This window comes from Rattus rattus, chromosome 3 (assembly GCF_011064425.1).
Source record: "Rattus rattus isolate New Zealand chromosome 3, Rrattus_CSIRO_v1, whole genome shotgun sequence".
Classification (NCBI taxonomy): Eukaryota; Metazoa; Chordata; class Mammalia; order Rodentia; family Muridae; genus Rattus; species Rattus rattus.
This window is the reverse complement of record NC_046156.1, coordinates 83152771-83167804: the sequence shown is the minus strand read 5'-3', so window position 1 is coordinate 83167804 and position 15034 is coordinate 83152771.

Genomic DNA, 15034 nt, shown 5'->3' with positions numbered 1-15034 from the left:
AGTTGTTAATGTAGTAACAGATTTTCTCATTTTCTATAAAGCTTCTATACAATTCATTCTGAATTTGGTTATGATGATCAATATATTTTATTAAGGTAATATTCATTAGTTCTATAAGTTATATGTTAATATTTCGTATGTACTTTAGTGTTGAAAGTTACTGTGGCAAATAAAATCTATTATTGTTGCTCAAAAAGAAATGAGAAGATTCCTTGGTCTATTAAGTTTTTAAATATATATGTTTATATGTAATGTAAATCTTAGTGTTGCTCAAAAGAAACCTCTACAGATATTTTATACCGCCAAAGGCCAATAACACAAAATATTAGAAGATAAACAAGTAGTTTATGATATGCATGTATCCTCTTATAGCTCCTAGAGGGTACTCATCACAGCATAGAATATTTCTTAGAAGAATGGTATAAAGTTTTTTAAGTCTCCATCCTCCATATATAACTTCAAAGGAAGTAATTTGTGAAGAATTTTACCAGTCCCACACTTCATGTGACCCTTACCACCAAACCCAAGAAAAAGTTGATTCTACAATCATACAGTGTCATAGTCTTTTATTATTATTTAATTATGGTAAATGAGGTCAAAATAAATGTAAATTGTCTTCATAAATTTACTCAATTATTTAATCCTTTGCATTATTGCAACATGGATAATCTCTAAGAGCTCTAGATACGGTTGACAAAAAAAATGGGAGAGGAAAAGGGACAGGCAGTGATGAGAAGAGGTTTCCTTTAGGAAAAATTATGCTCTCTTAAGGTTGGAACATGCAATTCTTTGTTTGCTATCAAACTGTCTTATCTTATCTCCTGAACTTTCTTCTCAATTCTGAGCCCTTCATTAAACATAATTCGCTAAGCATTGTTGAACCAAGTCATATTGAATCCCATTTTCAAAAGGGACCCTGCTTGTATGTTTAGAGCCTAATGCAATTTCCATTGAAATGAACCGTCTTAGCATTTCTATTGCATGGAGAAAGCACCGTGACTGAAAACAACATTAGCAGGGAAAAGTTTATTTCATCTTACCCTTTCACGTAACAGTCCATTGCTGGGAAAGTCAGGGTAAGATATGAGCACGGCAGGAATCTGGAGTCAGGAACACTGAGAAGCACCATGGAAGAATACCACTTATTATTATTCTTTTCCTGTTTGCTCAGCCTATTTCATTATATCATCTGTAGCTACCTGAAGAAGGGAGGCCCTGCCCCACATAGGATAGCTGGTTGGAGCATTTCTGCACAGATGTTTCCTCTTTGAAAATGGTATAGTGTCAGCTAAGAACTCAAATCTGGTGTTTGGCTTCTTAGTCTAAACAGTAGCCTCTTATTAGTATTGCTGCAGCAGCCAAATCAGTTTACTTTTACACACTACTGGTATCAGTGGCTTTGAACTGCTCAAGATCACTTTCAGTTATCAAATGAACATTTTTGTGTATTACTAGAAGAATACAAACATGATCTTCTAGGTTACCCTTTCAATAACCAGTGTAACATTTTTTTTTTGCAAATGCCACGTGTCCAGAATATTTATGCGAGCACAAGATGTAATATCAGCTGCCCTTACTTTGTTCATTATGCCTCTTCTCTTTTCTTTGAAGATTTATCTATTTTTGAAATCTTATTTTTTTCCATGGCAAAAATGTGTCAAGACTACTCGTTGGAATATTTTAAAGGAGGTGAAAATGGTTTCATTATTATTGTTCAATTGTAACCATTAAGAATCTAAAAAATGTACGCCAATTCTCTAAATTGGACCATTTATATGGACACTTTATTTTGACAAGGAATACTATCCATATTAAAACAATAGTCTTACTTTTCATATTTGTAAATAATCAGACGAATTGTCTACTAGTAAGCTTTATTATCTGAATTACAAAAAAATTAAGCTTTAAGATAGGAGTATCTGAAGTCTAACATGTAAACATCTTTATTTGACCTTTCTTCTTTATTGTATCACTATTCTTATCTGTTAATATTTGTTTTAGATGAACAGTAACCTTATTGTCCTACACATTGTTTGTTATTTTTTTCTTCTTTATTAACTTGGGTATTTCTTATTTACATTTTGATTGTTATTCCCTTTCCCAGTTTCCAATCCAGCATCCTCCTAACCCCTCCCCCTCCCCTTCTCTATGGGTGTTCCCCTCCCTATACTCCTCCCATTACCACCCTCCCCCCAAGAATCACGCTCATTGGGGGTTCAGTCTTGGCAGGACAAAGGGCTTCCCCTTCCACTTGTGCTCTTACTGAGCTATTCATTGCTACCTATGAGGTTGGAGCCCAGGGTCAGTCCATGTATAGTCTTTGGGTAGTAGTGGCTTAGTCCCTGAAAGCTCTGGTTGGTTAGCATTGTTGTTTGTATGGGGTCTCAAACCCCTTCAAGCTCCTTCAGTCCTTTCTCTGATTCCTTCAACGGGGGTCCCATTCTCAGTTCAGTGGTTTAATGAGGGCACTCACCTATGTAATTGCTGTATTCTGGCTGTGTCTCTCAGGAGAGATCTACATCCGGTTCCTGTCAGCCTGCACTTCTTTGTTTCATTTATCTTATCTAATTTGGTGGCTGTATATGTATGGGCCACATGTGGGGCCTGCTCTGAATGGGTGTTCCTTCTGCCTGTGTTCTAAACTTTGCCTCTCTATTCCCTAGCAAGGGTATTCTTGTTCCCCTTTTAAAGAAGGAGTGAAGCATTCGCATTTTGGTCATCCTTCTTGAGGTTCATGTGTTCTGTGCTTCTAGGGTAATTCGAGCCTTTGTTTTAATATCCACTTATCAGTGAGTGCATACCATGTTAGTTTTTCTGTGACTGGGTTACCTCACTCAGGATGCTATTTTCCAGTTCCATCCATTTGCCTATGAATTTCATAAAGTCATTGTTTTTGGTAGCTGAGTAATATTGCATTGTGTAGATGTACCACTTTGGCATCTGGGTTCTTTCCAGCTTCTGGCAATTATAAATAAGGCTGCTATGAACATAGTGGAGCACATGTCTTTGTTATATGTTGAGGCATCTTTTGGATATATGCCTAAGAGAGGTATAGCTGGGTCCTCAGGTAGTTCCATATCCAATTTTCTGAGGAACCTCCAGACTGATTTCCAGAGTGGTTGTACCAGTCTGCAATCTCACCAACAATGAATGGAGTGTTCCTCTTTCTCCACATCCTCGCCAGCATCTGCTGTCACCTGAGTTTTTGATCGTAGCCATTCTCACTGGTGTGAGGTGAAATCTCAGGGTTGTTTTGATTTGCATTTCCCTTATGTCTAAAGATGTTGAACATTTCTTTAGGTGTTTCTCCGCCATTTAGCATTCCTCAGCTGTGAATTCTTTGTTTAGCATAAGCCATTGATGTTTTGTTCAGGAAATTTTCTCCAGTGCCCATGTGTTGGATGTTCTTCCCCACTTATTCTTCTATTAGTTTGTGTGTATCTGGTTTGATGCGGAGGTCCTTGATCCACATGGAAAAGCATGAATCGATCCGAATTCTTCTACCTGCTGACCTCCAGTTGAACTAGCACCTTTTGCTGAAAATGCTATCCTTTTTCCATTGGATGGTTCTGGGTCCTTTGTCAAAATTCAAGTGACCATAGGTGTGTGGGTTTATTTCTAGGTTTCAATTCTATTCCACTGGTCTATCTAACTATCTCTGTACCAATATCATGCAGTTGTAGTGACTAGTGCTCTGTAATACTGCTTGAGTTCAGTGATAGTTATTCCCCCGGAAGTCCTTTTATTGGTTAGGATCGCTTTAGCTATCCTGGGTTTTTTGTATTCCAGATGAAATTACAAATTTTTCTATCTAACTCTCTGAAGAATCAGATTGGTATTTTGAAGGGGATTGCATTGAATCTGTAGATTCAATCCTATTCTTTCCAGGACTTTTATCATGAAGGTGTATTGAATTTTGTCAAATGCTTTCTCCGCATCTAATGAAATGATCATGTAGTTTTTATCTTTCAGTTTGTTTTTATAGTGGATTACGTTGATGGTTTTCCATATATTAAACCATCCCTGCATGCCTGGGATGAAGCCTACTTGATCATGGTGGATGATTGTTTTGATGTGCTCTTGGATTTGGTTTGCAAGAATTTTATTGAGTATTTTTGTGTCAATATTCATAAGGGAAATTGGTCTGAAGTTCTCTTTCTTTGTTGTGTCTTTATGTGGTTAAGTTTAAGAGGAATTGTGGCTTCATAGAAGAAATTCGGTAGCAATCCATCTGTTTCAATTTTGTGGAATAGTTTGGATAGTATTGGCATGAGGTCTTCTATGAAGGTCTGATAGAATTCTGCACTGAACAGACCTGGACCTGGGCTCTTTTTGGTTGGGAGACCTTTAATGACTGCTTCTATTTCTTTAGGAGTTAAGATGTTGTTTAAATGGTTTATCTGTTACAGATTTAGCTTTGGTACCTGATATTTGTCCAGGAAATTGTCAATTTCCTGCAGATTTTCAAGTTTTGTTGAATATAGGCTTTTGTAGTAGGATGTAATGATTTTTTTAATTTCCTCTGATTCTGTAGTTATGTCTCCCTTTTCATTTCTGATTTTGTTAATTTGAACACACTCTCTGTGTCCTCTCATTAGTCTGGATAAGGGTTTATCAATATTGTTTATTTTCCCCAAAATCAGCTTTTGGTTCTGTTAATTCTTTTATAATCCTTTTTGTTTCTACTTGGTTGATTTCAAGCTCTGAGTTTGATTATTTCCTGCCTTCTACTCCTCCTGGGTGTATTTGCTTCTTTTTGTTCTAGAGCTTTTAGGTGTGTTGTCAAGCTGCTGATATATGCTCTCTCTTCTTTCTTTCTGCAGGTACTCAGTGTTACCTTGTTCTGCTATTTCTGACAGTGGCTAGATTGTCCTATAGGCATGTGTGTCAGGCATGCTGTAGACCTGTTTTCCTGTTTTCTTTCAGCCAGTTATGGGAACAGAGTGTTCTGCTTTCGGGTGTGCAGTCTTTCCTGTTTTCATCTGTTCCAGTGGACGTATGTCCTGAGTCCACTAGGCAGGTCACTTGGAGCAGAAAAGTTGGTCTTACCTCTGATCCCGGGCCTGAAGTCAATCCTGGTGGGCTGTGTTTCAGCTCTCTAAGAGGGCGGCAACCAGAAGGGCCTGCCCTGCCTTTTCTTTGGCCCCTGTGCACAGGGGTCCCATACGGTGTTAGTTGTTTTCCTCTAGAGTCAGAAATGTGGGCAGTGTAGTCTCTTCTGACTTCCCAGGTGTGTCTGCCCTCCTGAAGGTTTAGCTCTCCCTCCCATGGGATTTGGGTGCAGGGAGCTGCTGACTGGGTCGCTTCAAATCCAGGTGGTATCTGGACCTCAGGGGTCCAGAGTGCCCCTATCTTCCTGTTCCCAGAGGCAGTTTCTTCTTGAGACAGGGATGTAGGCAAGGGTGGTCAGTGTTGGAGATCTCTCTCACTCTGCATACTCAGGGGTGCCCACCTGTCTTGGCAGTTAGCTTTCTCTCCCATGGTGTTTGGGAGCAGAGAGCTGTCAGCCGGGATCAGCAAGGTTTGGGTTCCAGTTAAAAACTGGAAGTGTCTTGTCCCAGAGGAATTTTGCCTCTGTGTGTCCTGAGTCCCCCAGGCAGGTCACTTGGAGCAGAAGAATTGGTCTTACTTGTGGTCCCAGGCCTGAAGTTGCTCCTGGGAGTCTGTGTTTGAGCTCTCCGTGAGGGCGGCAACCCATACATTGTTTTTTAATCTGGAAAAGTCTCTTATTAAATCTCAGAGTCTTATATGAAAGGACTCTTTCTCAAACATCTCAGAATTTTTCTTTTGTCAACAGTAGAATGCTGAGATTGAGGGACATCCATTCAAATTTCATAGTTCACCCTTTACCAAACTACACATTTCACATTCAGGAGATTCACTGGGGAGTTCAATAGTCACTCTGCTCACTGTCTTGTCTAGATTTACATGCAATTCAGTAGTTCAAATATTAAATGTCCCATGAAAAGACTAATGTTTCAAAGAACTATTCTATAATGGATGGTTTTGGACTCGTTAGAATATGTGGAAACTAATGCAGATCCTAGTTATAAGTTTTTCCTGTTGGTGCATTTATGTGCAGATCCTGGTACCTTCCCTATACACAGTATTGAAGGGATCTTCTCTAGTAACATTGTCTATTATTGCTTGTTTCGTCATCATCATTGACAACTATGTGACAATTTTCTTAACGCTCCTCTTTTGTTATAATCAAAAATGTACCATTTTTAGTGACTGGAATATTGAATTCGTAGATCTATATGATGCCTTTAATACCAACTTCTGTGGTCTCTATATAAAGTCCCTGAACATAGTTTTAATTATTTCTTTTGTACAGGAACCCTAATAGACAAGTTAGAGAAAAGACTGAAGGAGCCAAAGGGGTTTGCAACCCTACAGGAAGAACAAAAATACCAACCAAGCCCCCAGATCTCCCAGGTACTAAACCACCAACCAATGAGAACACATGGAGGGATCTATGGCTCTAGCCACATATGTAGCAGAGGTTGGAATTGTCTGGCATCAGTAGGAGGAGAAGCCATTAGTCCTCTGAAGGTTTCTTTCCCCAGTGTAGGGGAATGCCAGGGCATTGAGGTGGGAGTGGTTCGGTGGGACTGTGAGCATTTTCATAGAAGCAGAGGGAGTGGGGAGGGTGTATGGGGAAAAGGAGAAAGTGGATAACATTTGAATTGTAAATACATAAAATATCCAATAATATAAAAAGAAAAAAAGAAAACTTGTATGGACACTTGGAACACTAATAAGAGTAAGATAGGAATGATCTATATACCAAAATTATTTTTTTATTTATGGTGAGACCTGAGAGATTCATTTACAATGAGATGTGAAAAATTGCACCACTTTGACAGAGACCTTTTAATAGCCAATACAAAAGTTAGAAAGAGACTGTAGCTGGCTGATAATAGAAGGGAAGCATGTGTAAAAACAGGAAATTTTAAGCAGCAGTGTATGATTATTTGCACAGACACCAGACCTCATTGTCTTAAGAACTTAAGCTTCCTTACGGTGTTTGGAAAATGTTCTTCATCAAGGTCTACTATGTCAGTCTTGGAGTTTAACAGGGGATCCTTAAACTCATCATTGTGCATTTACTTAGGCGTTAAGCTCATATATTCATTAATTAATCAATTCAAAAATATTTATTAGGCAGAGATAATGTGCTAAGCACTGAGCAAATCAATTAAGGCATCACATTAACATTTAAAAGGTACTATCATAAGACATTTCAAGTATAGAAGCACTCAGAACCTAGTGGCATAATTATCCTTAGAGAGGGGATCCTACAATCAATGCATTACAATTGTCTTCATTACTCTGAAGAGATATTAACTAGTATTATGTAATTGTGGTAACAGAGATCCAAACTCTATGAGAAGTTAGAGAAGTCCTTCCTGTGGAAGTGTCTTTCAGGCTGAGACTTGAAAAATTAGTAGCAGAATGCTAGTAAGAGCTGACTAAGGGGACATTGGCAATGTGGAACAGGCTTTCTGAGATATCACTTTAATGCCTTTTAAATGATGGAGAGAAAACAAGCTATGTCAGTCAGCACCCACAATCCTGCTTTCCAGACACTAAGTTAGAATTTTCATTTGAAGCCAGAACTTTGAGAAACTCCCAAGTGAAGTAGAAAAATATTGTGTAAGCAAGTAAACAGCCTGAAATTTTATGAGCGCTGGGAAAGTAATTAATGAAAAAGGGATAGACTTGGTATATGGGCTTTTGTTATTCATTTATAGATTTTAGAATTGCTAAGAAGATGAATGAGTATGGAAGGGTTTTGATGTAAATAGGAAACAGACAGCACTTCTCTCAGGTGCTCCTCCTTCTCTCCAGTCTCCTCCTCCTCTCTAAAACTTCTCTTCAGCCCATCTTTCCTTCTCGTCCAATGACAGACTTCATTCTATCTTGTACCCGCCTTCACCTGAATAATGACATCTTCATACATGGGGAGAAAAGATTTATCTAACCAAGAAGATGTAGACATTCATAGCATGGACAGCTATGGTAAAGACATTGAGAGCTGAGACTGTAAATTTACTTTTCTTAAATTAAGAAATAAGCTTCTACAAGATTATTCAGAGGTTGTCTGAACATACATATATTATTGAAGGGTTATTGTACCATATTGAAGTTATGAAATAATTTAGAAATATCAAACTTTTGTAATGTTGGTTTTGTTTAGAGAAAGCAAAGCAGCATTAGTCAGTATTTAAAAGAACACCATCAAAATTAAATACCCTCTTAAAAGGAAGGAATGAGGAGGTTTATATCACCAACATGCTTATCTGACATTCATTTATCCACATGAAGTCACTCTTCGTTGCCATTTTGTCTATCCCCTGGGGCTACAGTCAAGCAACAAAATCTTCTAATGGGATTCAAGTCTGGTTCTGTCATGCTAGTTCTAAACAAAAACATTCATTTTCTTAATAGCATTCTCTTGTTTGTGAATGCTTTAAGCATTGTTTGTTATGCCCACTGCTTAGCATGTGAAATTTTTCAGAAAAATAACATATAAACAGATCAAATGAATCAAAGATATTTGTGGGAGCCTATGGGGTATACTACATCTACTGTATCGCCACAAACAGGAGTAAGTGCAATGAGTTACAGTATTCTTTGTACTATTCAGTTAAATCCTATTGAAAGTGATTGATCCTGAGGACCTGTGTCTTCACCGGGAAATTATTTGAATTCAAGGTATACCATGTGTCATGAGTCCAGTGCTCCAGACAATGTAATTAATGTCAGGAGGATTATTCTGCCATTTGAAGAAGACTTTGCTCATTCGTTTGAATTCCTTCCACCAATTGACATGCATCCACTTTCCGTCTTAGAAATAGAAGGGTAACTATTTTATGATTTATTCATATCCCTACAGTGGGCCTTCCATCTTCAAATCCAATATGATAGCTTCCCCAGCTTAATGACCCTTCCTGATAGACAGAGAATGTATAGATTGAATGTATCCCATTATACAACTTTCCTCAGAAAATCTTAGCATTGACATAAAACTAGGTGCATGCTGACACCTGTAAAACCATATAATTGGCAAGAGCTGGGTCATTTGATTATGTGCAACACAGAGAAGAGTTCCACAGCATTGTGACAAGATTCTTACCCTCTGCATTGTAACTACTTCTTTTTTATTAGGTCAACCTGAGTTTACTCTTGTAAGCTTTCTTTCAGTAAATCACACAAGATTTAAAATTTCTACCATTCTTTCATAAGAAATAAACAGATAACAGTCTCTCACTTTTATTCATTAGTCTTTTCACCCTCTCTTGGAAGAAATTGTTTAACATCAGGACACATGTTACAGCACACAAAAATTAAATATTAAAATACATTGGACATTTTTCAGGATAAAATTATACTAAAGATATTTGATTTTAGTAAAGATAAACTGCTTTTGATAAGTTGCCATTGCACTCAAGACATTTAAGTTTATGTCTCTAAAGAAGACAGACCCGAAGATGGACTGCACATTGGGAGGCATGTTATTCAATATTCTTGACATTTAATTTCTATTATTACCTAGAATATCTTGTCTATTGATTGTACCTAGATATTATATAATCCTATCTTCTTTTCCTCTACGACACTGGTTCTCAACCTTCATAATGCTGCAGCCCTTTCATAAAATATGCTTGTTCTGGCCCCAACCATAAAATAATTTTTATTACTACTTTATAACTGTAATTTTGCCACTGAGATAAATCATAATATAAATCTCCATTTTCCTATGATCTTAGGTAACCACTGAAAAGGAACATTAGATCTTCAAAAGGATCGAGACTCACAGATTGAGGATCAATGCTCTATATAGATACATTTTAAATTTCTTTGCTGGCATGTAAGCCCTTCTCAGGACAGTACCAATATGCATTATCAATTTTATTTCAGCCATCCCTTGGAACTAATTAAATTATTTTTTCACTTTCTTAACTTTCCTTGCCTTAAATAGTTCTTTGCATTTGTCTAAGTAGTATAGATGACTGCATATTCTTGGTTCTTTACACTGATGCTTCTTGTATTCTGAGGTAATATTAAATACAGGTTAGAGAAGGTGAGAAAGGTACAAGCTTACCATGTAGCCACAAAGAGGTCTGATATATCAAAGAGAGATTCTTTGCCATCTAAAGCAACATTGAAATTCTTTTTTTTGTATCTTGTCTATTTTATTCAATATAATGATTTCTTTTTTTTATTAACTTGAGTATTTGTAGATCGCTCCTGAGAGACACAGCCAGAATACAGCAAATACAGAGGCGAATGCCAGCAGCAAACCACTGAACTGAGAATAGGACCCCCGTTGAAGGAATCAGAGAAAGAACTGGAAGAACATTGAAACTCTTACTTGATATTAATGACAAAGATAATCATAACATAATAGCTATCATTTAGTGAACACTTAACATGAAGCAGCAAGTAACTTAAATGTTAAACATTCATTATTGTTTCTTTTATTCTTACCTTTAAGCAAAACCAAGGTGAAACTTACAATGTTCCCATCAGATACTGAAGTTATCATATTTCAATAAAACTGGCCATTATTTTTTGAGTTCATCGAGATCAGAAACCTTTTGAAGTTTATTTGCTTTTTGTTATATGCATTGAATACTTGCAAATCTTTTTTATTCTAGCTTCAATATATCTTCTGAACCTACTTCCTCCTACTCTTATCTTAGGCCAGACAAAAAATATAGTAAAAAGATATACTATTCTAGATTGATTCCTAGAATAGAAAATGAACAATATTAAAAAATGCTGCAGTCTAAATAATTTTCAATGTATATCTAGCAGTATTGTATAGTGGTTATTTCCTAGGTTTTAAAAGTTACCATATTAACATAAGTTGTTAACTTATATAATAGAAGATACTAATGAATAAAAATAATTCCTCAAACATCATAACCATTCTTTTGTAAATCTAGATTTATTATAAAGAAAATTACCTACAACCTACCTTTACCTTGAGTTACCATCTTGGTCTTTCTTTAGTCTTCTCCAACGCTTATAAACTGATTATTTAATTATATAAATATGGGAATGACAACTGAGAAATCATTCTGTAATTAAGAGTATATATGGCTCTTTTAGAAGACTTAAGTTCAGTTCTCATCACAACTGCTTGTTACCACATCTCCAGGATATATGGCAACTTCTGAATTTCATGGGTACCCACACTCAAATATGTATATACTTGTGCCTAGAATCTTACACACACACACACACACACACACACACACACACGGAGAGAGAGAGAGAGACAGATAAAAATCTTTAAATCAACCAATAAATATGGGAAATTAATTTAAAAATTAAAATATATTAAAAAGTTAAAAAGAACATAGCAAAGATTTTGCGAGAATTGCCCTGGGTGTGAAGGGATACAGTGTGTGCAGTTGCTGCTCGTACTCAGTGTGCTGAATTCAGCAGTTAATCAGAAAGAAGTCAATGTCCACCAGCTTCACATATAACTCTCTCATGGTTTTGGCCTAATTTGATACCTCAAATAATTCATGAAACAAATACATACCAAAAATGTTATAGCTCTCATAGAACATATAACAATTAGTTTTAATGAATAGTTTGGGAAACATAAACATACAAGAGAGTTGAATTTATATTTATTCAGACATTATAGTTTAGGTTGATTTCAAATTTAGTAAAATGCTTTCTTAAGAAACAGTTTCAATATCTGTGCCACATGGACTTATTAAATAACAAAGAACCTAGGTCATTTTGATATTAGTACTAAGAGTGCTCTTCAAATTTTATAAATGTCTAAAAGAAACACTCTGAATTTTTTAGTATATTCATGAATGCACAATGAGAATAACTTAATCAGTTTCTAACACACCTATGTCTATGACATAAAATTCTAGGTGAATATATAAAATATTGCTCATTTAATACTCAAATCCACTTCTACTTCTTATTCCTCCAATTTCCATCAACTTCCATTAGCTTTTTGTTTGTTTGTTTTTTTTTCATTGAAATATTACATCACCCTAGGACTCCTCTGGGAGCTCCCCCATGGGCCATAACATTGTTCTAAAACACATTAAAATGATTTTCAATTACTACTTGTCTAGAAAGGACTAATTTAAAAATATTCAACAAATCATGTGTTTCTGTTTTGTGACACTAAAAGATTTATATGAGGGATATTAAAGATTTGAGAGAAAAGAAAAAATCTTACACATCCAGATAAGTAAACAAACTTTCCCTTAATTCCTCCTTCCTCCCCATTTTTTTTTTTTTTTTTTTTTTTTTTTTTTTTTTTTTTTTTTTTTTTCGGGGCTGGGGACCAACCCAGGACCTTGCGCTTCCTAGGTAAGCGCTCTACCACTGAGCCAAATCCCCAACCCCCCATTTTTTTCAATATAAGGGATCAAACAGAACCATCCATCTATGCCTGGCTCAGGGATGGTCATGGAGAAATATATGATCTCTTAAACTAATACTCACTTTTTATACATGCTTAAACACTTAGTTCCTCAAAAAATATTGTAAAGTATCAATTAAACAAACATCAGGAGTATAATGAATATGTTTATGCCTGTTATTACAATCTACTCTAAATGTTTCCAAGTATGAGGAGACCAGAGATTTTACCATGTTAAAAAAAAAAAAAAGACCATGAGGCCATTGATGCAGGTGTATTGACACATTTACTATAATGTCTTCCAGACATTATAGAGTTAGGATTGACAGGGGAGCACCATCAAAGTGTTCACTAACAAATGTCAGCTATTCTGAACGTGTATTTTCATTCTCTTCTTTTTAAGGAAAGAAGTATCAAGATATGAAATTTATGAAATTTAGTCTCTTCTCACAGTGTGAGGATAGTTGAGAATTGCAGCTGCTGAAAACTTTTAAGGAATTTTCAAGCCATATTTTGCTGACTCTTCTCATTTTCATTTTAGGATGAGGCTGTGTGTGCAATTCAGTGGCAGAGATCTTGATACACATGCTTGTGGCATGGAGTCCCACCCTTAACAAGGAAACAAACAAAAATAAAAGTGAAGAGCCCCAGGACTAAAGTGTTAAGGACAAATGCAAAATGCAAACTGGAATAAAATAAATTACTTTAAAAAATGAAAAACCAAAGAAACACACATACTACATGTATGCATCCATAACCACACAATCAAAAACTGTATACACACAATTGAAAAACATAACATACAAGAAAAAGAGTAGTAGGGTTGAAAAGAAGCCAAAATAAAGCAATATGAGAAAAAGTTCTACAAAATCGCCATTGAGTTCATTTTTGTCTTGGCTATCTATTGCTGATCATGAGGTCTGTCTTTGAGAGCAGTTTATGTACTATTGGAGAAAACCAATCTGTCCTTTGAATTGTAGATAGCTTCTTGGGTAGGAATGGGAGAGCAACCAGTGTCAGGCACTGGCCTTGAGGAGTTGGCCTTAAATCCAGTCAGAGTGATTAGTTACGTCTTCCATACATGTGCCACTGTTCTACCAGGGCGTCTTGAAGAATGTTCTCATTATAAATCCTTGCATTTATAGCTAGGTTGGCATTTAATATTCTCTTCTGGTAGGATGCAGTACACCTCCCAGTACCGTGAGCACTGGTCAGCAGGTATTAAGAATCTCATCAGCAATCAGCTAGACTTTGGGTTCAATGAGATGTGGAATTGTTGTCTTCAGTAAAAGGACCTTACTGTCAGTTTGAATGCAGGAACCAATAGATTTGATAATAGTTGATGTGGTTTTGGGGTTTCCATTAGATACCCTTGGCCAACAACTGAATTCTATGTAACCCATTCCTGACACTAGAGGTTTTCACTTGCTCTACAAAGATGTATAGTTGGCATGTTGCCTTCCCTGATATTCAGTGACTCTATTTACATTTCTTTCATATATGCATATATGTCTCAAAGGTTCTACAGAAGTCAATTTCCATATGACCCCACAAATGATATTTTGTGTGTGTTTTAGTTACTCTTTTATTGCTGTGAAGAGGCATCATGTCTAAAGCAATTCATCAAAGAAAGCATTTCATTAGAGACTTGTTTATAGTTCTAGAGGGTTAGTCCATGTCCATCATCATGGGAAGCAGACAGGCATGGTGCTGGAGCAGTAGTTAAGAGTTTTACATTTCTCCTGGAAGCAAGCAGATAGATGATAGATAGATAGATAGATAGATAGATAGATAGATAGATAGATAGATAGATAGATAGATAGATAGATAGATAGATAGATAGATAGATAGATTTATAGACAGATAGATCGATTTATAGATAGATAGGTACATACATACATACATACATACATACATACATACATACATACATACATACATACATACATACATACATACATAAAATGTGCTTTTGAAACCCCAAAACAATCTCTCATCCACACCCATCAAGTTCACACCTCCTAAACTTTTCCAAAGATTTTCACTAACTGGGAGCATGCACTTAAAAACATGTGCTGTGAGGATCATTCTCATTCAGAACAGCATAGTGTTATTCTCTCACTCCCGCCCTGTTAGCATTCTTGTCTCCATTTAATCCTCCCATTCAAGTCTATCTCCTGTTTCACCATAACCATGTGTTATATTTTTTCTTCCTTGGAAGACAGCCTCCAGCACCTAGTCCTTTACACTAACTAAATTATGTGGTTGTAAAGATTGTAGTATTCCCACTAAAGACTTAAAAGCTAGCATTCACATATAAGAAAATAAACAGCATATTTTCCTTTTTTAGGTCTAGATTAACTTACTTAGGATAAATATTTGCCTTCCTCCATCTTTCAAACTTCTTAATTTCTTTAACAGCTCAGTAGTCTTCCATTGCTTAAATATATCACATTAGAGTTTATCTGTTGATACACATCTAGATGGTTTTCTTTTTTCTGGCTATTTTGAAAGGATTTATTTTGATAGTCTTTATGTTATTGTTTCTTTCTGGAGATAGAACAGTATTCTACTTGACATAATGTCAACTCATCAAAATAAGAATCATACTATGATGGA